This window comes from Electrona antarctica (genome assembly GCF_951216825.1).
Source record: "Electrona antarctica genome assembly, chromosome: 18".
Lineage (NCBI taxonomy): Eukaryota > Metazoa > Chordata > Actinopteri > Myctophiformes > Myctophidae > Electrona > Electrona antarctica.
Genome location: NC_136799.1, coordinates 21,155,481 through 21,175,205, shown reverse-complemented (window position 1 = coordinate 21,175,205; position 19,725 = coordinate 21,155,481). Strand labels below are relative to the sequence as shown.

The 19,725-nt window shown below is 44.5% G+C and overlaps 1 protein-coding gene across 1 annotated transcript in view; it reads right to left on the bottom strand.

Annotated features, from left to right (window-relative positions):
* LOC306941634 (guanine nucleotide-binding protein G(I)/G(S)/G(O) subunit gamma-2) overlaps window positions 1-19,453 on the bottom strand; it is a 28,973-nt gene extending 9,520 nt beyond the window's left edge. Inside the window, exons 1-2 of the mRNA XM_079527192.1 lie at window positions 19,097-19,453; window positions 929-1,005 (exon numbers count right to left, since the gene is read on the bottom strand). The gene's annotated coding sequence lies outside the window, so the exon portion shown is untranslated. The remainder of the gene's footprint in view (window positions 1-928; window positions 1,006-19,096) is intronic.
* Between the last annotated feature and the right edge of the window lie 272 nt (window positions 19,454-19,725).

The window sequence follows — 19,725 nt, the reverse complement described above, 5'->3', positions numbered from 1 at the left end:
AAAGTAGTCCTTCAGCCACTGTGTCAAAGTAATCTAATATGCTCACATTTTTTTCATTTGTCCTTTAGGGCAGCTAATAACATTTTAGGAGACCATTGTCTGTGTCCACACAATTATTTTCCTATTAATTATCAATGGAGCACAGGAAATGCCACTTGGTGACATTTTCCATTTTTAAAGGGGTGTGAGGAGGATGCATTGTTGTGCATGTCCTTTTCTTCATGTTGTTGTGTTGATCCCAGGGAACACAGTTACTACCCCAGTTGCAACTACAGTAATAGGGTCCACATACACGTCCACTATGAACAGACGTATCTTGCTTCCACGTTGCAGGTTAGCCTTTTCTATCTTTACAAATCAAGTCTAAACCGAGAACATGTGAATAATGGTTGTGAAATTGTGAATTCTGTTTTAGGGTGGATTTTCACCCTAAAGACGTGCAAATCTGTTACTCTATCTGCTACTGCGTCAATGAAACCTCACGTGCTTCCTGTCCTATCCAACAGCTGCCCAAAATAACATCCCAAGATGTTGTGCATGGTGTCAACATGCTGATAGCTGTGACATTCTAACAGCCACTGATAAATAATCCATTCAGATGGAAGCAGGTCTTATCTGTGTCAGCTGTCAACAACTTTGTGGAAACTGTCAGGATGCATCTGACATCTTCTTGAGCGGTCAGATAGCCATATCTCACCCACTGCACAATTTCCCGGCACATTCCAGGCAGGCTGTTTATCAGGAAAAGTAGACGCACATTTTCACGTGTTTTCACTGTTGTAAACGTGCAAAATCGAACACAATGTCATGCAGTATCGCTGTGAGAAACTAGCTGATACTTGCAGTATCTGCTCCCATCCTCTGTGGTGTATTCCAGTATGGCGCATGCTTCCATGCACAGCCTACTCCTCTCTCTGTCTTGACTTACCTTGTCTGCTCACTCCCCCGCACTCTGCCCTGGTGTCTGCCTGCAGTTCACTCAGCACTTTGAGTCCTCCCCACTCTCTGGAAAACGGAGAGACACAGAGAAGCAGAGGGCGGATCATTGAGAATACAGACACAAGCTCTGTACGCTTCCATTCCTGCATTCCAGTTAAATTACAGTGAGGCCTGCGTAGCCTCTCTCTTCTGATCACTGGGTGTCAGAATGTCACAGCTCTCTCTTACAATATGTACGCAAAAGATGTGGAGCCCTGTGATGAACATACACCAAGAAATTAACTGAAGAGGAACCAGTGTACCATCTCAATTATCTAATACTAGAGCGGGGCCCGTGGGGCCTCTACAGTGGTGCCTGTTGGCCACAGGCCTACTTGGAACGATGCAAGTTGGAAATACATGCCTGCCCCACCCAGATGGGTGGGGCAAGTTCTTTGTCAGGCATGCCCAAATTTGGAGTGAATATGGAGTATGCAGATGTCAGAATGATGTCGGAAGTCGGTGGGACGAACCCGTATTTCGGCATGCCCAAATATGGAGTCTGGCCCGGGCAGAGGCCTTGTGATGTCAGCTGTGTCCCCTTGTATGCCCATATATGGAATTATTTGTTGGGCATGCCCAAATATGAAGTCTGGCCCAGGCAGAGGCCTTTTGTGGCTATATGGAGTCTGGCCCGGCCAGAGGCCTTTTGTGGCGGTTCTGGACAACTGTGGGTCCAACCGACTCGACACCGGGCACTGCAGTCCCTGTGGGGGTGTGGAACGTGTGTGTCGAATTTGAAGTAGGTGGGGCGAACGGTTCTCGAGTTACGTGGATTACAGATGTACAGACGTACAGAGACTTGGTGCATTTGTAGTAAGATCACATGAAAGTGTAGAAGTGGTACTGTGTGTACCTTATGGCTTGCGTCTTGTGATAGCGGTGGGTATCTTGTGATAATAACAGCTGCTCAAAATGAATCATCCCCACACACACACACACTCTCTCTCATTCCACTGAGACTGCAAACTGTGTCCTGCAACCAAATGAACAACTTTTCAAGAGAGCCATCAAGTGTGTGTAATTGGTGAGAGAGACTAGAGAAATCTGCAGAGGAAGGGGATTCCGCTATTGTAAATCATTGCATCGTGCAAAGTTAAAGCATCCATTAACACAACCTCACAGCAGCAGTGGGGTCCTGAGCCAGAATATTGCACCGATGCTGGGAATGCAAAGTGGTGTCGCATTTTAACGCATTGTGAACTTGTAGATTGGCTATTTATGGCATGTAACATCATCATACAATGAAGTGTAAATCAGGCGTTGGCTCCAGACTTGTTTGGGTTGGTACAATGGTACAGTATCACAATGATTGCACTATTGCAGCTTCTAATGTCTGGTGGGTCTGTTGTCGCCATGACAGTCAGGAATACTAAAGGATTATCATAACATTGGGTTAGGGATTGATTCATTTTGGCATTACGGTAAAGTTGCAAGTGTGAAGAACAGAGTTGTAGCAGACCTGCAGTATTGTGGGAGTTTTATCCAGATATGTGGCGCATTAAAGACAGAATGCTGCATCACCACATTTTTGTTTAGATTCTGGGGACAGAGAGTATCATGAGAGGGAACTCAGCAGCGTTCTGGACTATATTGTGTTCATAAACTGTATAACTGATAAATCCTACTCATTATTATACCTATAGTAAACCTGTTCTGTACTATATATAGGAGTTCAATCTGCAAATTCACAATGTTTTACATATGGAAAAATCTGAAATCTGTTCTTCTGTGCTCCTACATGACACCTCTTTGACTGAAGTGTATCAGAAAACACTAGTGTTTACATGTGTAACCATGACACAGGCATTGTTTGATAGTCAACTCATAGCACTGTCACAGGAAAAACCTGTGTGCCAGTGTATGTAATTCAAGACAGGATCATAGAATAGATTCAATAGAGCATAGCCAGGGCCGCCCTTCAATACAACGTGATGAACAATCATACATGGACACAAATACACTGTAAAATCCTTAATACTCGTCACTAGTCTGAGAGTATACAAATGTACCCGTAATCCATTTGGAAATAGCATCAATAGATAGGCCTACAGATATCATGGAACAACCAAATAAATAGTACTAGTGTTGAAGACAACGTGCCTGGGGGTGCAATATGGTTGGATGTTTATGTAAATAGATGCAGAAAGATCTGAAAAACATAAACAGTACACTTCAGTGTCAACATCATCATATCACTTTAGTACATAGGCTACATGACCCTGCACTATGCGCCCATTTGTCCTGGTGTTAGATTACATAATGATATTTCTTTAGAAGCTCTCTATTACCGTCCGGTCAGTCCAAGTGCAGGTGGCCAGGTCAGTCCCTAGGTTCCCTAGGTTCCCAGTCGACATATGCCGGGGACACTTACATGTTAGAATGTGCTAATACAATATATAACTACACATACTACTACATCTACAGTGGTGGGAGGTGGTCTGCCTACTTTTCCATTGAGAAATGTAGAGCCTGGTGTCAAGTAGGACACATACTGGCTTATAAAGTAGTACTTAGTCAGAGGTGTCCAAACCTTTTTCAAAGGGGGCCATATTAGAAAATATTAAAACACCCAAGGGCCAACTACATAATTTAGCTTTGGATTTAAACGATTCTATTTAACTATCATCATCAATATTTAATATCAATGGTCTTTTGCCAGGTGTGTGCTGTGAACGAAAAGTGTATGCAGCCTTTTTTCAGCCACATTACCAAATGTAACCAAGCAAACAAGGTAAAATAAATAAATAAAAAATAATTCAGGGAACAAGGAACACTGACAAATTATACTCTGGGAAATACTTTAAAAACTTTAATGTAAAAATGGTCCATATACTGTGGGCACAGCTGCCATAAATGCAATATCTTCGCTAGTCAAGCATGTGTTCCATTCCATCTTGAAAGAGTGTTATGTCTCCCCATATTAGAGACCAAGTTCAAATCCCTGGTAGCTGATACAACTATGGTCCATGGCTCGTGATGTTCTTTATTTATTCTTTAAGATATTCTTTTTGGCCTTTTGCCTTTATTGATAGATTTACAGTAGTTTGACAGGAAGGGGGGAGAGAGATGGGGGGAAGACACGCAGCAAAGGTCATTGGGCTCGGGAGTGGGGACTCGAACCCGTGACACGCTGATTACCAGCCTAGGTGCCTGGACCGCTCGGCCGGCCCAGGCCACGTGATGTTCTTTCTGTCCCATTACTTAATACCCACTTTCCTGTTTCTCTCCACTTTAATGTATTAAAACAAATTTAGATACTTGAAGAGCCTGTGCTGCTAGTTATCATGTTTCCCTCTTAAATTCGCTGTGGCTGATTTAAATCTCATCATGGATTCACATCCCAGAGCTGCAAGATCAGGGCATTAGATGGATTTTGTTACCTCTACTATTCATCCCTGTGAAATTAAACACTTAAACCCTGATCTATACCTAGTACTGTGGTCGGCTCTGTACTTGGGCCGCCATTTTTCTCCATCTACACCACAGGCCCTATCTTGTGTCAGGGGAACTTTTTCCTTAATTTGGGGATTTAGGGCTCTATCTTCGTTACTGCCGTTACCCGCGACGCTGCCCGCAAGTCAGCCACTGCCCGAGAATTACGAGTATAGGAGCTTGCTCTGTCCCTAAATGGTATTTTGGTCCAGCGTCACCAGCTATCCATTATGCCGACACCGGTATTTGCGCCTAGAGGTGTGGTCATGGGCGTGTTGACGCGCTTTCCCCTAAATGGCTATTTTGGTCACACATATTTGGGAAGGCGCATAGTGGAGTTTAAAAGCACCCATAAGCCGTAATGCCAAATTAGTTTGGTATAGAGCAGCGCGTGCTGTGCGCCTGCAATGAAGATGTCCACGGAGTCAGGCTGCTTCATCTCTCCTTATTCTCCTACGCATCTCTTTGTAATTTTCCTATAATCAGCAGAATCAGCAGGTTGCCTGTCACTTCCTTGTGTCGATTGTGTTTATATAATTGTCTAGTCAAATAAGTTATTTGACTTGTGCCAGGCATTGTGCGCGATTCCATTTGCTCGTTCGGTTTCATCACCCCATAGCGCAGCAAATGGGGTTTAATCCGATTTCCCGAACTTTCCTTTTCGCTTGATACCGTTCCGTAGAGACGGCCTACATGCACGATCTATATACCAAATTTGTAGATTACATAGCACTTTGAAATCTGTGCGCGGTGGAGGAAGAAATTAGAGCGTCGCAGTCCCGCCCCCTACCAGGGCCCAGGAAATGATTCCCCGTTCATATTCCTCATAGACATTTCAAAAAGTATTTATTTAAAGACCTTTTAAGCCTCGTACAAAGCCAACTCGTGTTGGGACAATGACAATAAACACAATTTTTCGGGCCGAACAAATAATTAGAAAGAAGAAGAAAACGGCAGGTTACAACACTTTTTTTGTTGTTTTTCTTCTTTGTAATTATTTGTTCGGCCCAAAATGTTGTGTTTGTTGTCATGATTTGTCACAACTCGAGTTGGCTTTGTCCGCGGCGTAAACGCCTTTAAATAAATACTTTTTGAAAAGCCTATGGAGAAAATGAACGGGGAATTCACTTCTGGTTCTCACGTCATGATTAAGGGGGCAGGACTGCAACGCTCTATAGCACTGGGCAACGGATAAGGGATCTCTTAAATGCAATGGTATGTGGCACGGTGATTTGTTTCATTATTGTAACGCCCAAACCACACCTATGCATATAGAGCCCCTAGTATTGTGTAAGAGGCCTTCCCCCGTTATCTTATGCCACCGCCTAAATCCTTAAAACACCTCCGCTACCCATTACTTTATGCATAGGTGTGGTTTGGGCATTACGCAACTTAAACCAGTTAAACGCAACTTAAATCAGTGCGCCAGGTGCCATTGCCTTTAAGAGATCCATTATCCATAATCTATTGTGCCCTGGAGTGAGCCTTATGGAAGAGCAACGCGTGCTGCCTTGGAATTAATTTATATTAGATACAGAGGGTTGTTTTGTGTGTCCAGTATCTGACATCCACTCCGCGACCAATACAGCCTCTGCACTTGTGCTCCCAAACACTCATCATTCCATTGACTCACAGCTCGCTCAAATCTGGACAGTTTTTATGAAGTTCGATCTTTAATTTGGTATATCGTGAGTGAGTGCATTGCCTCTCTACGAAACGGTATCAAGCTAAAACGAAAGTTCGGGAAATCAGATTTATTAAACCGACTTGCACTGAACTGAGGGAAATATCATTGGAAATGACACACATCTAGCCTTTAATTGCCTTTTAATAAAAACACATTTGGTTGACACAAGTATCAGCTACGTGTGTTACTGATTATGGGGAATTTTACATTATTTTAATCCATTAAATATTTGCTGCGTAATGGGGTGATGAGGTGACAATGCGCCTTGGCACAAATCTAATGACTTCTTTGACTAGACAATTAAACACAATGAGCACAAGGAATTGACACTGTTTATAGGAAAATTACAATCACAGAGATTTGTAGAGAATTAAGACAGAACGAGACCTCTGAGCTGTGAATGTTCTGCGTCGATGCAGCTCCAAATCAGGAGTGCATTCAATTTCGCATTGCGGGCGGTTTGAAGAGGAGCTTTCCGTTGTCCTAAACCTGTATGCATAAGATAGCAAATATAGGGAAAGCGCATCAACACGCCTACAGACACACCTCCATCTGCAAATATAGGAGTTGGAAAAATGTATAGTGGGTTGTGTGGCCGCAAGATAACGTTTACGCATAGTGGAAGCTCCTAAATGTGTAATTCACGGAAAGTGTTTAATGTTTGTGGGTAAGGCATGGGATACGATAGAGCCCCACATCTCTTTGCCGAAAATAGTTGATCTATAAACTCACAATTCGGCATGTTGCGACCCGGCCGTTATAAGCTCTGCAAATATTCCCACCAGAATAGGGATGCTAGGGTTCACCGGTTAAAGTGTGCTGAAAGAACAAATTATGGACCATGGTAAGTGATCCAATTCTCTCCCGTGTTCAAGCCCTCTGCTTCCTGTTCCAACACAGACAGGTGTTTAGCAATGACAAAAAGACACCCGGCGTGCTCCATCCTGCTGCTAACTCTACCCAATCAATGGTTCACTCTGAATCTTCCCCAGCCCCAGGCACCTGGTCCCCTCTGTCACTCGCTCTCCATTCTCTCTCTCTCCTCACTGTCCTCATTGTACCTGCTTTCAACTACCTTCCTGGATGCACAGTTTAGTTGTTCTTATTTTAACTGATGTAAACACTTATTTAACTGATGTTAACACTTATTTATCACTTTTATATATTATTATTATTTTTCTTTTTTTACTGAAGGTCAGGGTAGACTGCTCAAACTTGTGCGCTGTTAGATCTCAGAACATTTCTGACAGTTTTTGGACAACTTTTCATAGCAGCTTTGGTTCATAATGACAATAAACTTGACAAAAGTGATTTTGATGCCTGCTGGGAGTTTTAATAGCACATTTTTCATTTCCCTCTGAGCTCTGGCATGTAACACAGTAGGAGTCTGCAAGATTAGCCGTAATATATAATCAACAGAACTGCAGGAATATCAAATGGTAACTCCTACAATGTTTTTCCTGCACATTTCTCATCTAAGCTTAGAAGAGTAAGCGAACATAGTTTTCATATCGCTGTTGTTGGCTGGACAGTGGACACTGCATTTTTTCTTCTTTTTTTTTTAACCACACATTCTTAGCTCCTTATAGTTGGCCTACAGTATGTCCTCTTTTTACTGCCTGTGTTGTCTGTCTGAAGCAAGAATGAATACATGGTGTGGTGGTCGACCACCCACTGTCTTTTCAAAGAAGAATTTCCATATTATTTTAGATTTATGACCTTCGACTCTGGACCTTTTGGAGCTTTGTGTGCTCTCCCGACCGGCATCCCCACCAACCAACTGCATTGTGTTTTGGTGGGTGGAGTGTATATTGGTGATGAGGCCTTCCAACAGATTATGATTATAGCTGCTACTTGCTTCAGTGTTTTGTTGACTTAAAGGGTGATTAAGCACTGCAGGATGAGGAATATATAATTCCTAGCCTGTCGAGAGTGAAGATCTTAGATACCCCTCTTTCCCCCTTTCCCCGGCATACACACTCTCCTGCTTCTCCTTTCGTGCCTATATTATGCCCTCTCTCCACTATTTAATGTTCTTTCACAGTACCGCTGTCCTTTCCTCATGCACCTTCATTATTCTCCATCCTCTTGTTCAACCTCACCATCCGTCTCTCTCTTTCTCTCTTCCACTCTGCTCTGTTCTCTCTCACCTTCTCTATTTTACCTCTCGCGCGCCCACACAATGCCAATTGCTGCCGCTGTCAGTGGTCTACCAGTGTCGCACCCTATTATTCAAGGCCTCCTCCATGTTCAGAGCGGGGGAGTGTTGCTCTCCAGTGGTGGTCAGTAGGCTAACTAAATACATTTACTTGAGTACTGTACATAAGTAAATGTTTTGAGTATTTTTTGCAAGCCCCATGATTTACAATTTGCTGCATTTCAAATCCACTGTATTTTTAGGACCCAAACTTACAAAAAGATATCATGAATGAACCACTATTTCATAGTGAAAATAGCCTATGGGGCGGGGGGGGCTCAATTTCAATACAGCAATGCATTGATATTAAAAAGAATGTATTTGCGGGTTACAGTCCCGATCCCGACGACCTTTGCTGCATGTCACCCCCCCCCCCCCCCCCCCCATCTCTCTCCCCATGTCCTGTCAGTCTACTGCCTTTCAATAAAGGCAGAAAAAAGGCCCAAAAATATCTTTGAAAAAAAGTAAAAGTAATTTGTACCTTTTGAATACTTGAGTATATACTTTGTCCGTCACTATTTCCGTCCCCTGCTATGCCCACGGTGTGAAATCAGAGCGTAGTAATTAAAATTCTGTCCCTGGCTCAGCCATCTGGACCTCAGAGAGTGATTAACCTGTGAGGGTCTGTAGGGATGGATGGGGAGGAGGCAGAATGGGACCGGTGCTCATGACTAACTGGGGCTAATTGTGGCGATGACTTGGCTGCGAAGATCACATAATATAGAATATTCGACCTGTCAACAGTGATCCATATGGGAATTTCTGTGAGGATTTAGGAGGAGGCTAATTCGACACCACCTTTGACAGCTAAGTGGAGCCGACAATGGACATAGTTTGTGAGAAAAAAAATTCAAATCTATAGTAGTGTAATGCAGAAGTAATAGGCCACAGCCGTTCCATTTGGGAAGGCCAGCAGAGTTGAGGGAGGAAGCAGATTTATTACCAGATTCACACGTGTTTGTGTGTACCCCATAGCGATGATTTGATTGGTTGAGCACGGAATGTGAGGATAAAAAGTGAGGACACCAAAAGTGATTGGCCGGAAAGTGATGATGTATGATGATAAGAGCACCTCTAACTTCACACGAGTGTGATTTCTTTATTATAGCTGCCTGCGCTTCGGGAGCTTCGGGCGCCAACCGATATCTGAGTCATTGTGTCACTTTCTTACAGGGTTCTGTGAATATTTTACCTAATTGCTTGATGAAGCACGAAATGAGTTTGTTAAAATAAATGATGGACATTGCCTGGGATCTCAAAGTCATCTTCCATAGTTACATCAGGTACAAGCATTTGTTCCAGACAGTTACAGCATGTTTTGGCCTTCGATCCCCTCCAAGGGCAATAATAAAATGATAGAAAGAAAACTTTGTCATGAGTAATTCAACAAAAATAACTCGCACAAATAAATTGCATTAAACAGTGCTGCCAGGCGGGTCTTTCCGCAACCACTCCGTCATTTAGATATATGCATTTTGAAAGCATCCTTGCACAGTAAAACTTACAATAGGTATTTTAACAGCTGCCGTAAACGGAGTGCCTATGGCCGCTGACCCTATCTTTGAGATGACCTGCAGATAGTCCCTTGACTCTTTGGCCATCTGTTGAAACAAACTATTTCAAACATGAGGTGTACTGTAACTCTGTTGAGACGTGCCCAAATGCTCTTAACTGTCTCTCCAACCAGAAATATAGATTGACTGCTGCCTGTGTGTAGGTGGTCAGTTAACACCTTGCTTGCCCGGACCTATTCAATCCATTTATAGCACCATTTATAGCACCATTTATAGCACCATTTATAGCACCATTTATAGCGCCCGGACCACTTTTACCGGCGCACCGGAAGTTGGTGTGCATGTCTGTGTAGCAGCTAACAATAGCCACACCACTCTAGAGTCGATCGACAACAACGGGAGGTAAGAATAAATCTATCGCGACTAGCGACTGGACCGTGGAGCACCGTCTAACACAGGATCTTTTTTCAGAATTAGACGGGATGATTTAGATCGGGAGTTATGATCGTTTTAAGATTTTCGTTTTCGTCAGCTAAACAGGCAGGGAACATTTTCGATGACATGTCACTGTTTGACACGTCATCAGATTGGGCGACAAGCGCTCCTAGGCTCTAGAGCAGGGGTACCCAAAAGGTAGATCGCGATCTACCAGTAGATCACAAGGGCTGTGCAGGTAGATCACATTACATGCCTCTAAAAGCTCAAAGCTCAAACCCACAATGTATTACTTTGTTTTCAAGATTGTTGTGCACAAACGTCAGTAGCATTACAAAGTTATATACTGTGGAGTAAGGAAAGAGCAAGACAGGAGACCTTGGGTGCGTCGAGGTAGTTTACTCACTTTCCACATACAAAATATTACAGTACACACTGTCGGTAGAAAGAAAAACCCTACCAATTCCATTTTCCTTCTATTTCCCATTCCAAGTGTGTTTGTCTTATGTCTTACTGTAGCCTATGTAACGCCAGCGCTGCCCCCCCCCCCCCCCCCTTCCCCTCCCCCCCAGGTAAACAAATTTCAGCAATGCGATCTGATTTTGAAAGTGGCTCTCAAGTCAAAAAAGTGTGGGCACCCCTGCCATTGAGAATGCATTGGGCGTTTAAGTTAAATAACTCCGAAACTACAAATAATTTCAAAGTAAACAGTTTCAGCATGTGTCTCCACAGTAAGCTGAATTGTAAAAAGTGTGAATGGAGTTTCTAGGTGAAAGTGCTTTTTTGACGTGCCAATATCTGCCATTGAGCCCCATTGTGAATTTCTCAAATTTGAAAGCACTATATTTCTAAAACTATGAAACATTTCAAAGATTTCTTTTCAGGCAAACATGTCCACCGTAAGATGAACCTAAATAGGTTTGAATGGGGTTTCTAGGTGTAAGTATGTAGGACTAGTAGCATGCCAAAGTTTGTGCTATTGCCATTGAGAATGCATTGGGCGTTTAAGTTAAATACGGGGGGGACATATTTTGACAGCAGAAACTGCCTGTCATAATTTCTCCCTCCCTATTCCAAAGCCCCCCCAGGTACATTATATATTTAAACTATTTTCAGCAATGGTACACTTATTTTTTCAGTGGGTAGATCTTGTTGAGCTGGTCATTTTGAAAGTAGATCTCACGTCATAAATGTGTGGGCACCCCTGCTCTAGAGCGATGCGATCGGTTTTGATATAATTAATCTCCGTCCTATTTATCAATCTCCAGCTTGGGCACTTGACCATGACCTTGAACTTGACGGAGATCTCCGCCCGGGCCTCCATGGTGTTAAATGATGTCAGGGGAGAAGTACAGAAGTTAAAGTTAAATGTACAATTATGACATATTTTATTTTGAGAGACATAAACTGTCCAATACACCGTTGTATCCGTTGTACCCTTTGTCCATTTTGTGCCCATATGGTAAAGTTCTCAAATTCTGCCCGAACCCATCCTGATGTTTTTAGACCAGGCCAGGCCAGGCCTAACATTTATGCTATTTAGTCCATGAGAAATCATGTGTGAAGCGAGGGGCACTCTTATCATCAAAAATGAGCCAATCAAATCATCACAAATGTCAAATGTCATTTGGCGTCTTCACTTTTATGCCCACACTTTTATCCTCAATATGTACTTTGCTCAGCCAATCAAATCATCGCTATGGGGTGATCAGCCAATCCAATGTTTGTGTTCACACAAACAGACAAAGCTGGGCATAGGAGGGGCTAGCACCCCTCAAACATATATATATTGATATATATTTTTAATATTCTGTTCTGTCTGTGTATTTATCTGTTATGAAGATGTGCTGACTGGCGTTTCACTTTTACTCGGGCTGGGCCAGGCCTCGGGCCGGCCCAGTTAAGGCTGGGCCTTAATTTTCAGGCCCGTTGGCTCTCTGTATCTGTCTGTCAGTCCTTGTCCCTTTTATGGCCATATATGTCATCATATGTGCCCAATATGCCCATATTGACATGCTCGTATATGGGCATTTTGGTAAGTCGGGCACTTCCTACAGATATATGCACATGGGCATAGTGGTCGTATGTGGACATCCAGATCTTCATATATGCCCTATATACACTGTATAGGCGTATCAGGTCTTATGGTTATGTCTCAGTCATAATGACGTTGGTTCACCGATGTTAATATATATAGGATATATCTACGCAAAGGCTGGTGTTAGTTCAATAGGGCCCCTGCAATAGGCAGGTGGGGCGAAGCAAGGATGGATTAGTAATGATTAGTTTATTTTTATTTTCTTTCCCTGAAAAGTTGACCTTTACCCTACCTGACAACATCCATACACATAATCTCTCACAAAGACAGACAGCAGGGAGAGAGCAGCCATAACATTCCCCTTCTTGTTGTCAGTAAAGTCACAGTATATGACACTGAGAGGCTCATTCCAAGGCCTGACCGCGTGGCTATGCCATCGTCAGCGTGCCATAAGACAATGAACCACAGTCACCGATGTCACCACGGAGGCAAGGCGGGTAGGGAGGGTGGGGGAGGGGGAAAGTAATAATAAAAAATGCTTACCAGGGGATAGATAGGACGAGAAAAGAGACTGAAGGAGATGGGGGTGTTGTGACTATGAGTGGCTTGTCAGTGTGACCGCAGTAGCAGGGCTGGGAGTCATCACATGAAACCCACTGCTGCTGAACTTATTGAGGAGCATGTTCAAGAATATATAATTGACTATCGATGTGTAACAGAGCTCCAGTCCCCCCACCCTTGAAGATGAGAAAGGACATGCCTGCCACCACATACACACACACAGACACAAGCACGCTAAAACATACGCACGCACACACACACACACACACACACACACACACACACACACACACACACACACACACACACACACACACACACACACACACACACATGCATAATCATATCCAAGCACACTATACAGTAAAATCCTGATTGTTAATTTTCTCCATTTGTAACTCAGAGAGTACAAATGCAACCATAGTTACATTTGTACTCTCTCATGAACATTCAGGATTTGACACCGTTGCCAACACACACAGATACAGAGTTGGAGAGGGAGGATGCTGTCGAGCCCTAATTGCCAGGGGAAATGATTCTGGAGTCTGACAGCTGAGACCCCTTTACCCCATCCCACCCCCACCCCAATCCATCACTATTCAGCCAGTGAGTCTCTCTGGTCACTGTAGGCCCCTCGCGAGACCAGGACCTGGAGTGAGACCTCTGGGCTTCACGTCACTCACCCTACAGCAGTAGATACTTGTTATACAGGGATATTTGTTTTTGCCTTTTAGTTGCTATAGTTTTCTCTAATGAAGTAGTACTAGTACTGTGTCTACTGTATATACATTATATACCCTTGCGTAGGTATCTTTTCAAAACCGCTCATCTCAGTTGAAGAATCCATATGTTTCACGACTGATGATTATTATTTTAGACAGTTAATGGTTTGTTGTGGTAAACGATGGTCACCCTAAAAAGTACTTCTCCGATTGTTATTGGTCTCTGTTACTGTACGTACAAAAATAAAATAGTGACACTGATGGACAAATACAATGTAATCATTTACTGAATCACATTTAATTATTTTCAAAACCTGACGTGTAGGACGTGGGTCCATTTGTACACTTTTGTACAAAGGCTCTCATTCTGACCATCCTTACTCTCCCTACCTCAGTCTTTTTGTCAGCCTTTTGATTATTTCTTTATATTATCTCTTTCCCTGTCCCTCCCCCAACCTCCCCTTTTGCCTGATTTACACTTGGTTGCTTGTGGCATCGCGCACCAAAAATAGCCAATCTACAAGCTCACAACGCATCACACCTCAATGCGCCGTGAGCTTGTAAATTAGCTATTTTTGCTGCGTAAATCACGGCACACAACTGATTATGAATCCGTCTTTTCTCGCCTCATGCATGGGGGCCAGCTGAACATTAGGACATGAACTATACTGTGTCCCACTGGCTGCCTCCCCCCACCACCACCACCCACGGTTATTCGATTAGCCCAGACATCTGTGTCACAGCCAGCATGCTTTGCCCATCCTGCCACGCTAGGGTTGGATGGTAGGGGGAGAGGGGCGGGAAAGGGCAGTAGCCCAGTAAATGATGCATCTCATGGGAGCCAAGGAGGCAGCGGGGAGGATGCCTATGGCTCCAGGGCACCCAAATGTGCATCTATTATGGGAATTAAATCAAACGGTATAGGTTTAGCTCAGTTTGAAGTGTGTGCGTGCGTGCGTGCGTGCGTGCGTGCGTGCGTGCGTGCGTGCGTGCGTGCGTGCGTGCGTGCGTGCGTGCGTGCGTGCGTGCGCGCGCTGAAGATGTTGAAGATAAGGGCAACAAGGAAGCTGTGTTTTATCCCTGAATGGTTAAAGGGTTCAATAATCACATGGAAAATGTTTGACTGGAATAATATGCATTATGCAACAATGTGCTGAGTTGCATTTGGTAGAATAATTGTTCTAAATCTTGTGTTTTGTGGTCTGGATGGGATGATAAAACCAACCACCACAAATACTGGTGAATTTTGGCAATGGCAACCAGCATCAGAGAAATGGCAGTCTGGAATGTCTTTCCTGTCCTAAAACCAGTATTTGGCTGGCAAATTGTTAAAGTTGGTCATCATATTGTCATCATATATTATTTTGTATAAGCCATCAGCCACAGTGGATAACGGATACAAAAGGTTTCACTGTAACCTCACTGAAATAGTTAACTGTTACGACCAATGTGGTCGGCACAAGTTTCCATACCGTTATACCCGCAGCTCTGAGTTCCTGATTGTGTTAAGCCCTGCTGTACATGCTTTAACGCCAGCATTCTTGGGGAAATTAGTGCGATTTACCGTTGCCTGGAGTGTAGAGACATAAACACGGTTTTCCTCTGGACTCAATCAGCCGGCCAAGAATAACACTGCCAAGCTCCTAGGCTCTTAACAATATTGCAAACATCCGGAGTTGTTTAGACTCTACCGGAGTGAGTGCCTCTCCACACCGTTTCAGCACACAACCCAGTCACGCTGAGAAGTATGGATAATAACATACTTTCTTATCTTTTTGGTGGCTTTCGCCTTTATTTTATATTTTTTATGGAGGGACAGACAGTGGGCTGACAGGAAATGGGGGGGTGACATACAGTAAAGGCCGTCGGGATCGGGAGTCGAACCCGCGGCACACTGCTAGACTGGATTACCAGCCAAGGTGCCTGGACCGCTGAGCCACGGCCCAGGCCAATAACACACTTTCACTCATTCTTTACCACTAGTATCTGTTTTGGCAAGCTCTCGCAGGAGGAATGAAATCTGTCACAGATACAGTACATCCTAACTGGTACATAAGCACTGCACTGAAACATTGACCCTCAAAAGTTTACATTTGAACTATTACATTATTTTTGGAACCAATCTCTCCAAAAGTTTTTAAGATTTTCGAAAAAACAGTTAAGCCTATCGACATGCCGAACATAGGGAGGCCAGGGGTTAATGTGGCTAAGGCATGTAGCTTTTAACCAGAGCAACCTGCACTGAGTGAGTTGTTACAATGAGCTTAAAGAATTCCTTCATCACCAAGGTTACAAAGAGCCAGCGGAATGGAGTGTGGGGTCAAACCACTTGAGGTAATAAACATACATTTGAGGTGGCTAATCACTCAATACACAGTTAGATAAGTTAATTAATTTAATGAATACTGTACATGTATCAGTCATGTTAGTACATGACTGATACATGTACAGCTTGTTTGCTGTACCTTATCATATCTACTCTGATGGATAACCGAGTAAAAAATCTCAATCTTTCATATGCCAAAATAATCTTATATTATCCATTTGTAACATTTATACACATGTATGATTGCAATGTTTTACAAGCAAACAAAGATAGTTTTAGCAGAGAAAGGCTGTTTTTTTTTTGAAAGAGAGGATTCTACAGTATGTCTGTCTTGGAATGGAAAAGCGAAGGATTCCTGTCGAAGGGAGTGCAGGTCAACATAGTCAATAAGACTTGGTTACTCATTCTTCCTCTCTTCTCCATCATCCATCATCTTCACTCTCTCCTTCTCACACTCCCTCCCTAGTAACTACAATGCATAATCCTGAGTCAATCCTGTTCATTATAAGTGGATACGTTAACATTGAGGATTTTACTGCGATTTTTAATATACCTGGCTTTCTGTAATCTCTCACACATTAATCTCTCACACATTCTCTTTGTAATCTCCCTCTGTCTCTCGCTGTGTGTGTGTGTGTGTGTGTGTGTGTGTGTGTGTGTGTGTGTGTGTGTGTGTGTGTGTGTGTGTGTGTGTGTGTGTGTGTGTGTGTGTGTGTGTGTGTGTGTGTGTGTGTGTGTGTGTGTGTGTGTGTGTGTGTGTGTGTGTGTGTGTGTGTGTGTGTGTGTGTGTGTGCGTGCGTGCGTGCGTGCGTGCGTGCGTGCGTGCGTGCGTGCGTGCGTGCGTGCGTGCGTGCGTGCGTGCGTGCGTGCGTGCGTGCGTGCGTGCGTGCGTGCGTGCGTGCGTGCGTGCGTGCGTGCGTGCGTGCGTCTCTGTAATTCACTTTCATAAATAAACATGCAACACATTCCGCTCCATGTTTACACGGTCTGTCGATCATATTGCACAGCATTGTCTGAGTCTCCATGTTGCCATGTGTAAAACAATTTGTGGCCTTGCAGCGCTGCTCTCTCCGCTACGCCAAAACCTGCTAGCTCGGCGGTGCAGCCCATTGCTCACAGTGCTCTCTCCGCTACGCCAAAACCTGCTAGCTCGGCGGTGCAGCCCATTGCTCAAGGTGCTCTCTCCGCTACGCCAAAACCTGCTAGCTCGGCGGTGCAGCCCATTGCTCAAGGTGCTCTCTCCGCTACGCCAAAACCTGCTAGCTCGGCGGTGCAGCCCATTGCTCACAGTGCTCTCTTCGCTATGCCAAAACCTGCTAGCTCGGCGGTGCAGCCCATTGCTCACAGTGCTCTCTTCGCTACGCCAAAACCTGCTAGCTCGGCGGTGCAGCCCATTGCTCACAGTGCTCTCTCCGCTACGCCAAAACCTGCTAGCTCGGCGGTGCAGCCCATTGCTCACAGTGCTCTCTCCGCTACGCCAAAACCTGCAAGCTCGGCGGTGCAGCCCATTGCTCACAGTGCTCTCTCCACTACGCCAAAACCTGCTAGCTCGGCGGTGCAGCCCATTGCTCACAGTGCTCTCTCCACTACGCCAAAACCTGCTAGCTCGGCGGTGCAGCCCATTGCTCACAGTGCTCTCTCTCAACACCTCTGCTCAGCGTCACGAGAGCATCATAGCAGCCGAGCATCATAGCAGCCTCAACCCAAGCACTTGCGTATATGTGACGCTCGGCTCACCACTGACTGCGTGCTTTTGTGATGTACTGTTGTGCATATACAGTATGGTTGCATTTCAAACTGCTGCACGTACATTTGTGTTAGTGGGGGACACTTTTGATGTTCTATTGCAGAAATATCACTCATTTATGATGCTGTTTGAGAAACAGCAAGGTCTAAAGAAGACATCTCTAATAACTACATTTATAAAATAGTGCCAGTAATCATTTTATTAGAGAAAGTCTAACTTTCCTTTGGTGGATGGATAGCTCTGTTCATGTTTTTCTACCTGCTATCTATGACTGTATGATCTATGTGTGAGCCTCATATTAGAGGCCATCTGCCCAATATGACTAATACACAGTAAAAATCCTCAAATGCACCCGTATTTCTCTCTCTCTCTCTCTCTCTCTCTCTCTCTCTCATTCTCTCTCTCTCTCTCACTGAGTTAAATGAACACTCAGGATTTTAAAGTGTAACACAACCTCGCCAGGGATGCGTGATCGTGTGTTCGATTGCGTTTCCCTTCCACACAGTACGGATACAAGAGGTATTGTATCATAGTGGCCAGAAAAGACAATTAAAAAAACTCATGGGAGCCTTGTGGAATTCCTCTCTGATTTTCTACACTGTCTCTGTTCCCCTCTGTCTATAGCCAGCATTTCTTTATCTCTCTCTCTCTCTCTCTCTCTCTCTCTCTCTCTCTCTTTCTCTCTCTCTCTCTCTCTCCCTTCCCCCCAGCTGCTCACTCTCTCTATCTCTTTCTCCCTGTCTCTCATCCCCCACTCATGCAAATATCCCCCCAAAACAGATGCTATTAATTCCCGTTGGCTCCAAATTACTGTATAAGATCCATCCAGTGCTCTGGAAAGTGGTGGAGACGAGACGAGAGGGAAGGATTCCATTCTGCTTACACCTCTCTCTCTCTCTCTCTCTCTCTCTCTCTCTCTCTCTCTCTCTCTCTCTCTCTCTCTCTCTCTCTCTCAACACACACATCACACACAGTCACTCACTCACTTACTCACACACATACACAGAGAAATGGGGAGAAAGAGATGGAGAAAAAAATGAGAGATTAGGAGAGAGCAGAGCTGTGCTTGCCTCAATGCACAGAGCGTTTATTTCTTCAGCTTTTTTGCCTCTGATTCTAGAAGGAGGAGGGGATTCCATGATGTAGTAGAAGCATCATTCATACCCACTTCAACAATAAGACAGCTCAGATCAATGCAAGGTCCACACCTCTTGTACACACCCTGTATTGGATTCTATGATCCCACGAGACACCAGACGCCTTTCCTTTCCCCTCCCCGAAAAATGAAAAATACACAAACACAACAAAAATGCTGGACAGGATTTAGAAACACACGCACACACGCACACGCACGCACGCACGCACGCACGCACGCACGCACGCACGCACGCACGCACGCACACTAATGACACTATATAATACCGTATGTGTGTCTGTACATCTACATAGGTCTTACCTTTCCTTCTAACGTGTGTTCTCTTCCAGTGACAGCACTACACGCCTCCAGTCTCGTGGAGTAGTGTCCACGCGTTTCTCGTCAGCCGTTCGCTCTCTCTCTCTCTCTCTCTCTCTATCTCTCTCTCTCTCTCTCTCTCTCTCCCTCTCTCTCTCTCTCTTTCTTACACAGGCATACACACACAAACACACAGCAGTCAGCCAGGCAGGCAGGCAGGCTGGCAGAGAAGTAGTCAGGCAGTGAGGCGAATGCATACACACACACCCCACTCTCACAGATCTCTCTCAGTGTACCTCCCTCCTGCTTTCTCGCTCGCTCGCTCTCTCTCTCTCTCTCTCTCTCTCTCTCTCTCTCTCTCTCTCTCTCTCTCTCTCTCAGCTCCAGCTGACAGACTGCCCTCCCCACTGTTGCTCTCTCAGTCCCCACCCTTCAGCGAGCTCACGATGCTGCTGGAAGCCAACACCCCCTCTCTCTCTCCTATCCTTCTCCATCCTCACTCTCTGTCTCTCTGTGCTTAATTATTTGTCTCTCTTAACTTTCTCTTCTGTCTTTTCTTTTCCTTCCTTCTCTCCTATCTCCTTCATTCTTCATTCGTCTCTGTCTCCCCCTCCATCTCTCTCTCTCTTTCT